This window comes from Marmota monax, unplaced genomic scaffold, assembly GCF_021218885.2.
Source record: "Marmota monax isolate L192 unplaced genomic scaffold, Marmota_monax_Labrador192_F-V1.1 WCK01_AAM20220418_F8-fsc00044, whole genome shotgun sequence".
NCBI lineage: Eukaryota > Metazoa > Chordata > Mammalia > Rodentia > Sciuridae > Marmota > Marmota monax.
In genome coordinates, this window is record NW_026695198.1 from 14,369,903 (window position 1) to 14,386,816 (window position 16,914).

Genomic DNA, 16,914 nt, shown 5'->3' on the forward strand with positions numbered 1-16,914 from the left:
TAAAAAGTAATCTCTTTGGATTATAATCATTAACATATACCTCATTATTCAATGCAAAAAAAAGGTAACTTCCACCAATTTCTTGGTAAAAACAGCAGTGTGCTTTGTACTGAAAGCAGTTCTCATTTCCCAGGAAAGGGATGGATGCTTGATTGGTTGCTTCCAAAATGGCAGCAAATTCCTCAAAAGCATAAGGTCAGTCCGCCTGCCGCTCCTCACACAGGCAGCGGCGCTGGGGCCGCTCCAAGTGCGTCGAGAAGTGTAATCCCTCCGCTAAGTACTTGGCTCTCAGTCTCCAATCACTAGTGGGAGCTGGAGAGGGCAAAAGTCCCGCGGCAGCGGAGGCGGAGGAGCGGCCGAGGCGGCCAGAAGTTGACGGCCGGCCCGCGGAGTCTGCGGGGCGTGCACGGCGCGCAGGACGGTGCGGGACGGCGGCGTGGAGGACGAGAGTGCGGGACCGCAGCGGCGGGTGGAGTTCAGCTTACTCTTTCTTAGATGTGAGAGGAAGAGAAGGTCATTTCATGCCTTGCTGATAAAGAAGATCCTTCAAGTACTATTTCATGTGAGGTTTAAAAACAGATACACCGGAGATAGCGACGCAGGGATACAGCGCTGCAGTTTCTGCCAGCCGTGCAAGCACCATACTCAGGGCTGAATTCTGGGTTCGAGACGGGGGAAGGAAGTGGTCCATCTCGGTTCTCCACACCGGTCAGACCACAGAGGAGGCCAGCGGCCACCATGTTGGAAAGCTGACGTCACCATCCCTGTTTTCGACTGACCGCAGCTCATTCAGCCATAGAACAGGGGAACGAAATGCTGCCATTCGCATAGGACACCAACATGGCAGAGATCTGATGTCATCAGAAAGTGGCGGAGGAGAGAACTTCATCAATACCAGCGGCGACAGAAACAGTTGGTCTCCTGGTAGGGGGGGGTGAGGCACAGACACCCGAGTCTCTCTCGATTTGTCGTCGAGCCAGAGGGGAGGAGCCAGGCCGCCGCCCGTGCCGGGAGCAGGCCCAGCGGCTCGCCACCGTGGTGACCGCGTGACCCCAATTGGAGAGGGGGCGGAGCGGAGCCGCCACCCGCGCCCGCAAGGTGGGCAGACCCGCGACCCAGTGGTACACGGGCGTGGTAGGAGGGGCAGGGCAGAGCCGCCGCCCGCGCTTGCAAGGCAAGCAGACCTGTGACAGACTGGCGGGTCAGGCCCAGCGGCCTGCCAGCATGGTACACACATCACCCCAACTGGAGTAGGGGCAGAGCAGATCCTTCGCCCACGCCCGGATCAGGCCCTGCCAGTGTGGTGGTCACGTGACCCCAATTGGAGTGGGGGCGGAGTGGAACCGCCACCCGTGCCCGCAGGGTGAGCAGACCTGTGACCAACCTGCAGATCAGGCCCAGGAGCCTGCCGGCATGGTACACACATCACCCTAATTGGAGTAGGGGCAGAGCAGAGTCGCCGCCCATTCCAGGAACAGGCCCAGCGACCTGCCGGCGGGATAGTCACGACACCCCAATTGGAGTAGGGGCAGAGCAGAGCCACCACCCATGCCCGAAAGGTGGGCAGATCTGCGACCAACCAGCGGGACAGGCCCAGTGGCCTGCCGGTATGACAGACACGTCACCCCATTTGGAGTAGGGGCAGAGTAGAGCCGCCGCCCACACCTGCAGGGTAGGCAAACCTGCAACCGACCGGCGGATCAGGCCCGGTGGCCTGCCGGCGTGGTACACTCGTCACCCCAATTGGAGAAGGGGCAGAACAGAGCTGCCGCCAGCACCCAGAACAGGCCCAGTGACCTGCCATCGTGGTAGTCACGACACCCCAATTGGAATAAGGAGAGAGCAGAGCTGCCGCCCGCGCCTGCAGGAAAGAAACGCAAGCAGTATGAAAAGAGAAGGAAAGAAAGGACCACAAGCAATGCAGGTCAACGCAACTTTAGAAGAGGTAACAGCTGCAGCAGATGGAATGTCAGATAAAGAATTCAGGATATACATGCTTCAGATGATCTGGAGTATCAAGGAAGACATTAAACAGCAAAATCAGACAATGAAAGATCACTTCGACAACGAATTACGCAAACAAATCCAGGAAGCAAAGGATCAACTATATAGGGAGATAGAGGTTATAAAAAACAAACAAACAGATCCTAGAAATGCAGGAAGCAATAAACCAACTTAAAAACTCAATGGAGAATACTACCAGCAGAGTAGAACACTTAGAAGATAGAACATCAGACAATGAAGACAAAGTATTTCAACTGGAAAAGAACATAGACAGCTCAGCAAGACTGTTAAGAAACCATGAGCAGAACATCCAAGAAATATGGGATAACATTAAGAGACCAAACTTAAGAGTCATTGGGATACAGGAAGGTACAGAGCTCCAAACCAAAGGAATGAGCAGTCTATTCAATGAAATAATAGGAGAAAACTTCCCAGACTTGAAGAATGAGACAGAATCCCAAATCCTAGAAGCCTACAGGACGCCGAATGTGCAAAATCATAAGAGACCCACACCTAGACACATTATAATGAAGATGCCCAACATACAGAATGAGGAGAGAATTTTAAAAGCTACAAGAGAAAGGAAGCAGATTACATTTAGGGGTAAGCCAATCAGGATAACAGCTGATCTTTCAACACAGACTCTGAAAGCTAGAAGATCCTGGAATAACATATCTCAAACACTGAAAGAAAATGGGTTCCAACAAAGAATTGTGTATCCAGCGAAATTAAGCTTCAGGATGGAAGATGAAATTAAAACCTTCCACGATAAACAAAAGTTTAAAGAATTCGCAGCTAGAAAACCATCTCTTCAAAACATCCTTGGCAAAACATTACAGGAATAGGAAATGGAAAATAACAATGTAAACCAACAGTGGGAGGTAGGACAGTAAAGGGGGGGGAATAATCAAAGAGGAAAACAAACCATGTTTAGTAACAGAAATAAACAAATATGGCTGGAAGAACAACCCATATCTCAATAATAACCCTAAATGTTAATGGATTAAACTCACCAATTAAGAGACACAGGCTAGTAGAATGGATCACAAAACAAGACCCAACAATATGCTGCCTACAGGAGATGCATTTGATAGGAAAAGACATACATAGGCTGAAGGTGAAAGGTTGGGAAAAATCATATCACTCATATGGACTTCAGAAACAAGCAGGAGTGTCCATACTCATATCAAATAAAATAGATTTCAAGCCAAAGTTAATCAAAAGGGATAAAGAGGGACACTACATACTGCTTAAGGGAACCATACACCAACAAGACATAACAATCATAAATATTTATGCCCCAAACAATGGTGCAGCTATGTTCATCAAATAAACTCTTCTCAAGTTCAAGAGTCTAATAGACCACCATACAATAATCATGGAAGACTTCAACACACCTCTCTCGCCACTGGACAGATCTTCCAAACAAAAGTTGAATAAGGAAACTATAGAACTCAATAACACAATTAATAACCTAGACTTAATTGACATATATAGAATATACCACCCAACATCAAGAAGTTACACTTTTTTCTCAGCAGCACATGGATCCTTCTCAAAAATAGATCATATATTATGTCACAGGGCAACTCTTAGACAATATAAAGGAGTAGAGATAATACCATGCATCATATCTGATCATAATGGAATGAAACTGAAAATCAACGATCAAAGAAGGAAGGAAAAAGCATACATCACTTGGAGAATGAACAATAGGTTACTGAATGATCAATGGGTTATAGAAGACATCAAGGAGGAAATTAAAAAGTTCTTAGAGATTAATGAAAACACAGACACAACATATCGGAATCGATGGGACACATTGAAAGCAGTTCTAAGAGGAAAAGTCAGTGCTTGGAGTTCATTCCTTAAAAAAAGAAAAAACCAACAAATAAATGATCTCATACTTCATCTCAAAATCCTAGAAAAAGAAGAGCAAAACAACAGCAAAAGAAGTAGAAGGCAAGAAATAATTAAAATCAGAGCTGAAATTAATGAAATCGAAACAAAAAAACAATTGAAAAAATTGACAAAACTAAAAGTTGGTTCTTTGAAAAAATAAACAAAATCGACAGACCCTTAGCGATGCTAGCGAAGAGAAGAAGAGAGAGAACTCAAATTACTAGCATACGGGATGAAAAAGGCAATATCACAACAGACACTTCAGATATACAGAAGATAATCAAAAACTACTTTGAATCCTTATACTCCAATAAATTAGAAGATAGTGAAGGCATAGATAAATTTCTTAAGTCATATGATCTGCCCAGATTGAGTCAGGAGGATATAGAAAACCTAAACAGACCAATACCAATTGAGGAAATAGAAGAAACCATAAAAAGACTACCAACTAAGAAAAGCCCAGGACCGGATGGGTATACAGCAGAGTTTTACAAAACCTTTAAGGAAGAACTAATACCAATACTTTTCAAGCTACTTCAGGAAATAGAAAAAGAGGGAGAACTTCCAAATTCATTCTATGAGGCCAACATCACCCTGATACCTAAACCAGACAAAGACACTTCAAAGAAAGAAAACTACAGACCAATATCTCTAATGAACCTAGATGCAAAAATCCTCAATAAAATTCTGGCGAATCGGATACAAAAACATATCAAAAAAATTGTGCACCATGATCAAGTAGGATTCATCCCTGGGATGCAAGGCTGGTTCAATATACGGAAATCAATAAATGTTATTCACCACATCAATAGACTTGAAAATAAGAACCATATGATCATCTTGATAGATGCGGAAAAAGCATTCGACAAAGTACAGCATCCCTTTATGTTCAAAACTCTAGAAAAACTAGGGATAACAGGAACATACCTCAATATTGTAAAAGCAATCTATGCTAAGCCTCAGGCTAGCATCATTCTGAATGGAGAAAAACTGAAGGCATTCCCTCTAAAATCTGGAACAAGACAGGGATGCCCTCTCTCTCCACTTCTGTTTAACATAGTCCTCGAAACACTGGCCAGAGCAATTAGACAGACGAAAGAAATTAAAGGCATAAAAATAGGAAAAGAAGAACTTAAATTATCACTATTTGCAGATGATATGATTCTATACCTAGCAGACCCAAAAGGCTCTACAAAGAAACTATTAGAGCTAATAAATGAATTCAGCAAAGTGGCAGGATATAAAATCAACACGCATAAATCAAAGGCATTCCTGTATATCAGCGACAAATCCTTTGAAATGGAAATGAGGACAACCACTCCATTCACAATATCTTCAAAAAAATAAAATACTTGGGAATCAACCTAACAAAAGAGGTGAAAGACTTATACAATGAAAATTACAGAACCCTAAAGAGAGAAATAGAAGAAGATCTTAGAAGATGGAAAAATATACCCTGTTCATGGATAGGCAGAACTAACATCATCAAAATGGCGATATTACCAAAAGTTCTCTATAGGTTTAATGCAATGCCAATCAAAATCCCAACGGCATTTCTTGTAGAAATAGAGAAAACAATCATGAAATTCATATGGAAAAATAAACGACCCAGAATAGCAAAAACAATGCTAAGCAGGAAGTGTGAATCAGGCGGTATAGCGATACCAGACTTCAAACTATACTACAGAGCAATACTAACAAAAACAGCATGGTACTGGTACCAAAACAGGCGGGTGGACCAATGGTACAGAATAGAGGACACAGAAACCAATCCACAAAACTACAACTATCTTATATTTGATAAAGGGGCTAAAAGCATGCAATGGAGGAAGGATAGCATCTTCAACAAATGGTGCTGGGAAAACTGGAAATCCATATGCAACAAAATGAAACTGAATCCCTTTCTCTCGCCATGCACAAAAGTGAATTCAAAATGGATCAAGGAGCTTGATATCAAATCAGAGACACGCCGTCTGATAGAAGAAAAAGTTGGCTACGATCTACATTCGGTGGGGTCGGGCTCCAAATTCCTCAACAGGACACCCATAGCACAAAAGTTAATAACTAGAATCAACAAATGGGACTTACTCAAACTAAAAAGTTTTTTCTCAGCAAAAGAAACAATAAGAGAGGTAAATAGGGAGCCTACACCCTGGGAACAAATCTTTACTCCTCACACTTCAGATAGAGCCCTAATATCCAGAGTATACAAAGAACTCAAAAAATTAGACAATAAGAGAACAAACAACCCAATCAACAAATGGGCCAAGGACCTGAACAGACACTTCTCAGAGGAGGACATACAGTCAATCAACAAGTACTTGAAAAAATGCTCACCATCTCTAGCTGTCAGAGAAATGCAAATCAAAACCACCCTAAGATACCATCTCACTCCAGTAAGATTGGCAGCCATTATGAAGTCAAACAACAACAAGTGCTGGCGAGGATGTGGGGAAAAGGGTACACTTGTACATTGCTGGTGGGACTGCAAATTGGTGTAGCCAATTTGGAAAGCACTATGGAGATTTCTTGTAAAGCTGGGAATGGAGCCACCATTTGAGCCAGCTATTCCCCTTCTTGGTCTATTCCCTAAAGACCTAAAAAGAGCATGCTACAGGGACACTGCTACATCGATGTTCATAGCAGCACAATTCACAATAGCAAGACTGTGGAACCAAACTAGATGCCCTTCAATAGATGAATGGATTAAAAAAATGTGGCATTTATACACAATGGAGTATTACTCTGCATTAAAAAATGACAAAATCATAGAATTTGCAGGGAAATGGATGGCATTAGAGCAGATTATGCTAAGTGAAGCTAGCCAATCCCTAAAAAACAAATGCCAAATGTCTTCTTTGATATAAGGAGAGTAACTAAGATCAGAGTAGGGAAGAAGAGCAGGAGAAGAAGATTAACATTTAACAGGGATGAGAGGTGGGAGGGAAAGGGAGAGAGAAGGGGAAATTGCATGGAAATGGAAGGAGACCCTCAGGGTTATACAGTGGAGGGGGTAGAGAGAGAGGAGGGGAGGGGAGGGGAGAGGTGAGGAAGGGGGATGGTGGAGGATGGGAAAGGCAGCGGAGCACAACAGACACTAGTATGGCAATATGTAAATCAATGGATGTGTAACTGATGTGATTCTGCAATCTGTGTATGGGGTGAAGGTGGGAGTTCATAACCCACTTGAATCAAAGTGAGGAATATGATATGTCAAGAAATTTGTAATGTTTTGAACAACCAACAATAAAAAATTAAAAAAAAAAAAGCGTAAGGTCTGTCCCTCAGCTTTGCAGACTCACGTGGATGCATGTCTAGAAACTAGAATGCCAACTCATTGAGTTGCACTGACAGTATGACCAGCAGGTGGCAGACATTTGCCTGAGCACAGCCTCTCAGTAGCAGAGATACATGGAAACCCATATTCCAGGTGGTTACTTATATTGAAAGAAGTGAAAAAGGTATATATGTTTTCTGTCATCAGACTTTGTCATATTATGACATTCATCTCTACAATGGGCAAGTTTCTGCCAAGTAGACACTCACACTGCTCCAACAGGGACTCCCTCTCTTCTAAGAGGGCTTGGATGAGCACGACCACTCAGTTTTCTAGTCTTTTTATATAAAGGATTGGAATTATTAATTTTACTGGTCAGAAACCTCTTGAAAGTTATAAATCCCTTCTCAGAGTGATATTTTAAATACCTAGAACAATAACTCAGATTTCCTATGAAACCAATTATAATGAAACAGTTCTCTCTATGACTTTAAGATTCCCTGCAACCCGACCCATTCAGTCTTTCTCCAAATCAGGTATGATAAATTGATTAGGATTTTCTTCTCTAAATCAAATCCATAATTTTTGCTCAGCCTCTTTAATATTATTTCCAGACTTCTTTGGTAAATTTCCAACTCTTCTTCTCTTCTGCCACACAGTCACAAATGTTTTCCTGATCATGCCAACATATGGCTCCCACCAACACATAGCTGACAAAATCCATCATTTCTACCATCTCCAAGTACTTGACAGGTTCCTCACTATCATTCTTAAGAACTGTATAGTATACAGTGGAGAATTATTAAGAAATAATACAGTACAGTGGTAACTATCTGGATGGAACTCCCTCATTTTAGCTTTCCTGGTATTGATTAAGCACTGACTATATCTCAAATATAACATAGAGATCACTCCCTGCTCTCCCCAATATCTGGAGTCCAGAGAGCTGCTTTGCAATTCCATTTCATCCCCCAGGAAATTCTAGGCAAATCACCTAACCCTGTGAGCCCATTGCCTTCCGTGTAAAATATGTAAATAACAGCAAGACCTCTGGAGATTGCTGTGTGAATGAGATAAACGGAAGAATGCATGTGAAAGTAGCACGTATTAGCATATATGGCATTGGAAATAGAAACACCAAGGTCATTTACAGAATACTTATCACACCTAAATTCAACTCTTGTTAATTACTGTTGAGTGGACTCAACCCTCTCCCCAACATCCTTCAAGGTCGGAGTTATCAGGATCTTATCCATTGAGTGCATCCTATAAGTCTTTCTATTAGGAATACTAAAGTGTAATTCATTGTTAAAATAATAGCATCTTAAAACATCACTGGTCCTTCTAGGATATTTTAGCTCAGAAAACCATTGTGAATGGTTAACCTCTAGATTTTAACTACCTGCTATTGACTTCTCAGAAAATGGGCTTCCCATCCTTAGAGGTGGTCAGGAAAGAGACTGATGAGAGCCTGTCATATTTCCTGTGAAAACTTAGTCTGTGTGACCTGCATTCCAGGAAGCTGACAACCCACACTCTTTTTTGCTTTACAGAATTTCCTAATCAGAATTTCTGGAACAATCTGCCCATCCTCTCTCCACAGGGATGGACTTTTCTCTCTTAGTCATCTTTTCAAATTTTTTTCTTACTCAATCTGCTGGTGTCTCAGATGGGTCATCAGCTGCACCCACATGTAAACAGACAGGCAACTTGGCCCAGGGGAAATTCTCCCTACAAAACTGCCGAACAGATACCAACTAAGCACAAACTCATCACTGAAATCTAAATCCTTCTAAGCTCAAAGAGAATTCTGAGTCTCTTTTTCTTATGCTCGCCATTTCTGACTTTTTTTTTTCTTTTACACAAAACCAAGCTGGTTTTTCTTTCTCTGTCTCTCCAAAGCATAAGAGAAAACTTATGGTTGCCCCTCATAGGCACTTAACTATCTTAACATAATCCTCACCACTGTCCTATCAACAGTGAAGATAATCCTCTTAATTTGAAATTAATTCACAGGAAATAAATTCTGCTGACTACAACATCAAACTTCTAGAAATTTCTCATTTTCTAGACATGTTTAAAAGTCAAGAAGGTTTTTTTTTTATGAAACTTTTAATACAATAGAGCAGCTTTTACACCATTGTAGAGATATCTATTTCCTCACATTAGCCCTCTGGCTGTTGTTTTTATTGCTGAGCTCTTACCTTTTGGTTTCACAAGTATTTACCTCTCTGGCAGTTTAGTAGCCACATAAAGATGAGTAAGACTCCATTCTTGCCTTCGGGGATCTTACTGTGGTATAGCTTTCAATACTGGCATCTTTATGTGTCAGTTATGCAGCATTTTGTTATTATCTATAGTACCCTGACTGATCTAGTGAAGACAGTGGATGATTTGACTTTCACCTTTCTAATTAAATCACACTGCTGGGCATGATGGGGCACAATTCCTGCTACTCAGAAGGCAGCAGGATCTCAAGTTTGAGGCCAACCTTGGCAACGTAGCAAGACTCTCAGCAATTTAGTGAGACCCTGTCTCAAAATTTAAAAAAAAAATGTTTTGGGGGGGACTGAGAATGTAGCAAGTGGTAAAGTGGCCTTGGTTCAAGGCCCAATACTGAAAAAGAAAAAAAAAAGTAAAAAATAAAATGAATAAATAAATTAGGTCACATTTAAAATTATCCTCCAGTACATGTGATTGCTCTGCTTTGCTTTCTTGAGTAGGATAAAGTCCTTCAGTGTCACCCGATTTTTTGCGTGAAGAATAGTACCTTTCGTGAATGTCACAGGAGAGGAAGCAGGAGTTTAGAACAGTTAGTCTGGTATATCCAATGATGTGTTTGCCCTGATAATTATGAGAATATGAAGATATGGCTTGTGGCCTTCAGCAGCTTCTAATATAGCTGGCAGAATGATTTTAAAACTATCTAACACCTATATTACCCATATGGATAATATATAATTAAGAGCTCAATTATGGGATTTGGGTGATGGAAGTAAGCCTAGCTTAGCCAGGAATGACTTTGTGTCAGTCTTGAAGCATATGAAGCATATTGTAGATGCCAGGAGACTTCAAGGTTGGGGAGGTTTGGGCTGAGCCATCAACTGGACAAGAGAGTCATGGAGACGAGAATATGGGAGAATAGGGAGCACCTCCAAAATGAGACTGGCTACTCCTTAGAAGTCGTCCCTTGTCTTCTACTAATTCATTCAGAGCTACAGGGCTCCTCAGGTCAAATCCACCCATTTCATCCAATGGCAGGATCTTAACTTAGGACTGCACCAGGGCTCACCTATATTCCTATCTTGACATCCTAAGAGCTCTTCCTGCCTCCAGGTTTGGCTGCCTAAATTCATCCTCTATAGAATGACACCCCTGACAACAAATTGACCATGTAACTAACTCCTTTGCTGAAAGCCACCCAATGACTGACTTTCCTGTGACCTCCAGGAGAAAGTCCAGTCACAAGACCCTTTTTAGTTTAGTTTTTGTTTACCTCTTCAGCTTCATCTCTAGCTCTTTGTCACCCAACATCCTCTTCCCCAGTGGCTTACTTACTCATCATTTTCTGAGTGCACCCTAAGTTCACACAACCCTGACTTTTGTACAAGGTGATCTCTCTACCTGGCGTGTGCTTTTCTGAATCACTCCCCAACCTCCCATCTGTCACCCACCCACCTATTGTCTTTGAAAAGTCCTTCCTACAAACATCTCAAGACTCACTCCCAGTTGAGCTAGGTGTCCCTTTTAGGTTCCCATGAGGTCTTTCGCACCTCCATAAAGGCACCATCCTATAGCTTTCCAGTGCAGAAATGTAATTCCCTTTAGGGCAGGAACAATATCTCATCCAGCATCACGTCCTTAATACTGAACACAGTACTTGGCACATTTGTTGTGTGGATGAATGAATGTTAAGGAAGACACGGCCATATTTGGGGGGAAATGAGGTAGAAAATTTAGTCTCATTTAAATAAATATTGTGAAGCCCTTATATGTTCTTCAATAGAAAATTTTGCTTCAAGTGGTTTTAGAATGGTTAGAAAATTTTATTCAAGAAGGATAAGGGTTGGATATGAAGATCAACTAGGAGAGCTTCTCAGTAATCCCACATTGATGTAATGATATTACATTAAATAATAAAATAATATCAATTATATTTAACAGATGTTGTTTGAAGCGTTTCAAATGTGTTAACTCATTTTCCCAACAATCCCAGACTCTGGCATAAAGGGAAGCTTCCCAAAGGAAAAACAGCAAATTTATAAGCTAAACATTGTCACAGGTGAAAAACAGTACATATATGAGTTTGGTACTATCTGTGGTTTCAGGCATTCATGTGGGGTGGATCTTGGAACATGTCTCCCATAATAAAATAGGTATTAAAAATACCTATTTTTAATGCTATTTTACACTTGAGGAAGCTTAGGTCCAAAGAGGTTAAATAACTAAAGTCTCAGAGCTATGAAGTGACTTGAATTAGAGGTAAACCCCAAGAGTTATTTCAAAGGAAGAAGAAACAATTCTATGAGAGTCAGAATGACTTTGGAGTTCTAATCTAGGAAAAGAGAAAGTGGAGGGAGTTGGGAAGGGAAGCAAGCTGTTTTGGAAGTTGTGATTGTTTGGGGCGAAATGACCCTGATGTCGTGACTGCACCTCCCAGCGGAGATGATCTGTGGATGGTTATAAATATTCACTGCAATCCCACACGGACTTCCTGAAAGCCTGCTACAACATACTCGCCCATGCCTGAGGACTCACAAACAAAGATTTAATATGACATTTTTAAAGATATTGACTTGATTTCACACAGTATGCAAGAGGAATCAGTGAAGGACTTTAAACAGTGGATGGCGTGACATGGTTTTAGTTCACTCAGGCAACCAAGCCTTTTAAAAATATTCTGTTGTGGTATATTGTGATATAATTGCCCTGTTTTTTTATTATTATTAACCTCTTACTCTGCCTAATTTATAAGCTAAACTTTGTCACAGGGAAAAAAATAGTACATATATGAGTTTGGTACTATCTGTGGTTTCAGGCATCCATGGGGGGTCTTGGAACATGTCTCCCATAGATAAGGGAGGATTGCTCTACAACCATTATTACTCAAGTGACATAATTTTACCTTCTCCAGTCAGAAGGACAAGATATTGAGAAATGTGCAACAAAGTGACAACTTTTTCCAATTTACAAAATAAATTCATCTTGAGAGTTTGATTTCTAGAGGTTTCCTGTCCATAGCGCAAAGGACACCCTTGTAGTTATTTGTTGAACAATTGTGTGTCTCTATATGAAGCAAAAACTTACAAAAAATTATAGGTGATTGAAAATTGTTTTCATTTTACTGGTAAGAGAAAATAGTACACCACATATGGCATGTTAATTGTACACTAATTAAGGAGACTATCTCTCTGACTGTCCATCTTCTCCTATAATTTCTTTGTTTAATCAAAAACCAAGCAATTTTCTTAACAAAATTAGTTCAAAAGAGAGAATGGATGCCTCAGAGATGACTCCAGGGCAAGGTCTGGTGTTTCTCACACAGGACTAAGGAACACACAGCAGCTATTTCTGGAGCTGAGAAAAGGAGGCATCAACACATTTCATAGAGATTTTCCCCTTACGAAGTTATGATAGATACACATTTTGTATTTTCACCCACTATGAAAAGGAATACCTTAAAATACTAGAGTTAATTTAACACCAGTACTAAATGCTAACAGTCCTAAGTCACTTTTATCATTTGAAGGATCTAAAAGTTAAGAAGATTGGAATTTGTTTTTCTAATTAAACTCAGATAAGTATGGACCTTAATGAATAAAAATATACTTTATGAGAAAAAACTTTTCTACATTAAATTAAATCTGGTGATCAATACTCTTAATTTTGTAGCACAACTAATGCCTTAAAAATCAGGAATATAAGACTGGTGTTGTTAAAAAGAAAAACATACCAAACTTCTAGCTTTTCTAGGGTTAGGGTTGACAAGTATGGTTTTTTTAAATTGTGTGGACAGGATAACATTGTAAATAAAGAACTAAATTCCAACATTTTGAGAAAAATAAAATGTACTTGGTTACAGTAAATGATATCAAACTTTTAGACCAAGATATAATATATCTCAGAATATAAAAGTAAGATGCTAGTGCAATCAGGCACCAAATAGATTACTAGTGAGGAATCATAGAGAAATAGGAAAAGGGAAAATGGCTCTCCATTCCAAAAAGCGATCCCTGGAAACTTATATCTAATAACTAACAAGATCCTAAAACAGTTTATGGCTTGTCAATCTTTAGGAACGGAAGAGGCAGACAAGATAATCCATAGAACCCAAATTTATTCATTAAGAGAAAGAATTACCCAAATTAGGGATTTGTACATACTATATACACCAGAATTTTAGCAAAGCAGTTAAAAGCTTCTCACAAACCCCCCATTAACCAAAGATATATTTATATGCTCAATGAAGGTAGATTTGAAGATGACTGAATATGTTAAATACAGATAAGAATCTACCTGGAAGGTACCTGGGGCTCTGTATCTGGTCTTGTTCTTTTCTATAATTCTGGAAATGGCCTGAACAAACCTCTACAAGGAACCTAGTTATCAATTGTGAGATTCATTCACTGGATTACATAATAAATATTTTACTAGAGTTTGCCTTCTTTTCCCCTTGGAATAAGGAAAAATGGGTCCTAAATGAAAAACATGAAATTTATATAATTTAAGTAGAAAATTGTATGTATTGGTCCAAAAGGGGAATATACAAGGCTTTTCTCATTTTAAAATACTCTGAGATGTATATACACTTGCCACATTATAGGTGATAGAACCTAGTTTTGCCAATTTAGTAATATTTCCAGGTCATGTTTCAACCTCTTGCTTTTATTATTACATTTCCAGCTACTACATCTGTTTGTCCTTCTTTCCTCTCACAAGGAAACTGTGGTTACATTAGGCCTACTTCCATAGATTTTGTATCCCCCAAATTCAAATGTTAAAACCTACATCACCAGTATGATAGTATTTGGAGAAAGGGCTTTTGGGAAGCAACTAAATTGAAGATGGATCCCCTATGGATATGATTAGTGCTTAAAAGAAGAGACATGATAAAAGTGATCATTTTTCTCCATCCTTCCAGAATACAATGAGAAAATAGTCCTCTTGCAAACTAGGAAGAATGCTCTGTGAAGACACCAAATCTGATAGCACCTTGATTTTCCAGCCTCCTGAACTCTGAGAAATAAATTTCTATTATTTAAACCACCCAGTTTATGGTATTTTTGTTCAAGCAGCCCAAATTCACAACATCCACCCAGTTATTCCAGGATGATTTCTCTATCTCAAAAATCTTTAACTTAATCCTATTTGCGAAGTCCCTTCTTCTATAGAAAGTAACATTCACAGATTCCAGGGATTCAGACATGGATATCTTCAGGGGGAATTATTCTGCCAATCATTTTCATGCTTAGTGAGCAAGAATGGGAATAGTTGGAAGTGAGATCAGAGAGATGATGGGAACTAAATCAGATGGGCCTTGAAGTCCATTTTAAGAATCTCAGATTTACCATGAGGTAAGTAAAAGCTATGCAGAGAAGCAACACCAATGAACTTACGTCTATAAAGCACCTATTTAGTCTCTGTATTGAGACTACAGAGAGGCATTATTAGATAGATGTGGGGAGAACAACAAGAAGGCACCTGCAGTAATCTAGATGACAGATGATGGAAACCCAGCAGGGTAGCATCAGTGGAAGTGGTCAGAAGTAGATGGACTCTGGAGAGTATGGATGGACTTCAAAGAGTAGAGCCATCAGGATTTTCTAAAAGATTTTTTTTTCTTTTTTTTATCTGAGAAACTAGAAGAATGGAATTGCCATGAACTCAAACTCCTGTAAGAAGGAAGGTGTTTAGGATAGAACCATACATTCTATTTTGGATAGTTAACCTTACGACTTTTGGGCATCCAAGTAGAAACAAATAGGGAGTTAAATTTAGGAATCTGGAGCTTAGGAGGAAATTCTGAGCTAGAAATATATATGTGGAAATATGGAAATTATCAGCATATGGATGGTATTTTCAACTATAAGTCTGGATGAGATCATCAAAGAAATAAGTTTAAGATAAATAAGAAATGATCAAGGACTGAATTTTGGAATATGTCCATGTTAAGAGGACCGGGAAAAGAAGAGGAGCAATGAATAGGAGCTAAGAGAAGAGTGACAGTATGAATGCCCTTTCTTGGAAGACAAGTGTAAGGAAGTATATTGAGGATGACGAACTGCCATCTGTGACATATGAGATAAACACTGAGAACTGGATTGGCCAAACCATGTGACCTGGGACAATCTGATAACTATGTGTAGTAATAGCCAAGAGAGCACTGCCATAGCTCCATCTTGGACCAAATTGGCTACTGGATAATACAATCTATGTGTGATGCTAGGATTGACATAAACCATAATCTAGACCCATACCTTTCTGTCTACTGAAACCAATGACCCATTTCCAGGTATTTTCTTACCTGGATTTTCAGTAAGCTAGAATTCAGTTGCCTACTCCACCTTGCAATGCTCTCTGCTTTGATTCTACCATTCTCTTGTTGAAGAATTATGACTTGGTGAGTGACCAGAGAATTTTAAGCAAAGGAGTGATATGATTATATTTTGAACTTTGGAAAAATCACTCTGATGATATTTTGTGCCCTGCAGAAAGCTGGAATTCTAAGAGGACCTCATGGAAGAGACTGAAAGAGGAAAGCAAATGACTGATAGTTGCATTTAGGTGGGCCAGAGATAAGAAGAAAAAACAGTGGTAAGTGTGTATGGGAAGTAGTATTGTTGAAGTCAGATAACCAATCAGATGTAAGGAAATGGAGGAAGTGGTTCAAAAATGACTACCAAATATTTAGGTGGGTAAATAGTTAATAGTTGTGTCACTGTGAAACATTTTCAAGAAATCAGATATTTAGCCACCATTTTCACAGATTATGAATCAGTAATTCTGAGGTAGGACCTGAGCTTCTATATTTATAGCAAACATCCCAAGTTCATCTGACCCAGATGTCTATGCAGTGTAGTTTGAGAAACAATAATATAGGTGTTGGTTAAGTCTATGGGATAATCTGCCATTCTCAATTCCTTTAAGAAACATTTACTGAGTTCCTACAAGATGCCACATACTGTGTTAACTGATGGAGATGCAAAAATGAAACAAAGATGGAGAGGGTATTGTGCTGAAAACCTGTGGAGGAGGCAGACACATAAGTTTATGTTACTGATTCTAAGAAGTACTTTAGAAAAAATGAAGGACCCTGTGAGGATACATAAGAGGGAAAGAGGGAAACAGGACCTAGTTTTAGAAACTGAAGGAAAGCCACTTAGAAGACAGCATTTGAATTGAGATCAGAATACCTACCAGTTAACATGGAAGTTAATTCGACAAAGAGATAAGATTATAAAGAAGGAGGGAGGGAGAGCCGAGGCAGGACTTCTGGCAAGCCAGTGTCAAAGTCAGGCAACAGGAAAGGAAAAATGAGAAAGAACAGCGAGAGAGGGAAGATGAGAACTGAGAGGGAATGAGTCATGGAACCTAGAAAAACAAAAACAAAAATAAACAACAAAATCCCACGTGGAAAAGAGAAGGGGTGGTCAACAGTGTCCAGCTCCAAGAAAAGTCCAGTGAAATCAGGACTGAAGAGTAACCTTATGTCAGGACACTGTAGGGCTTCA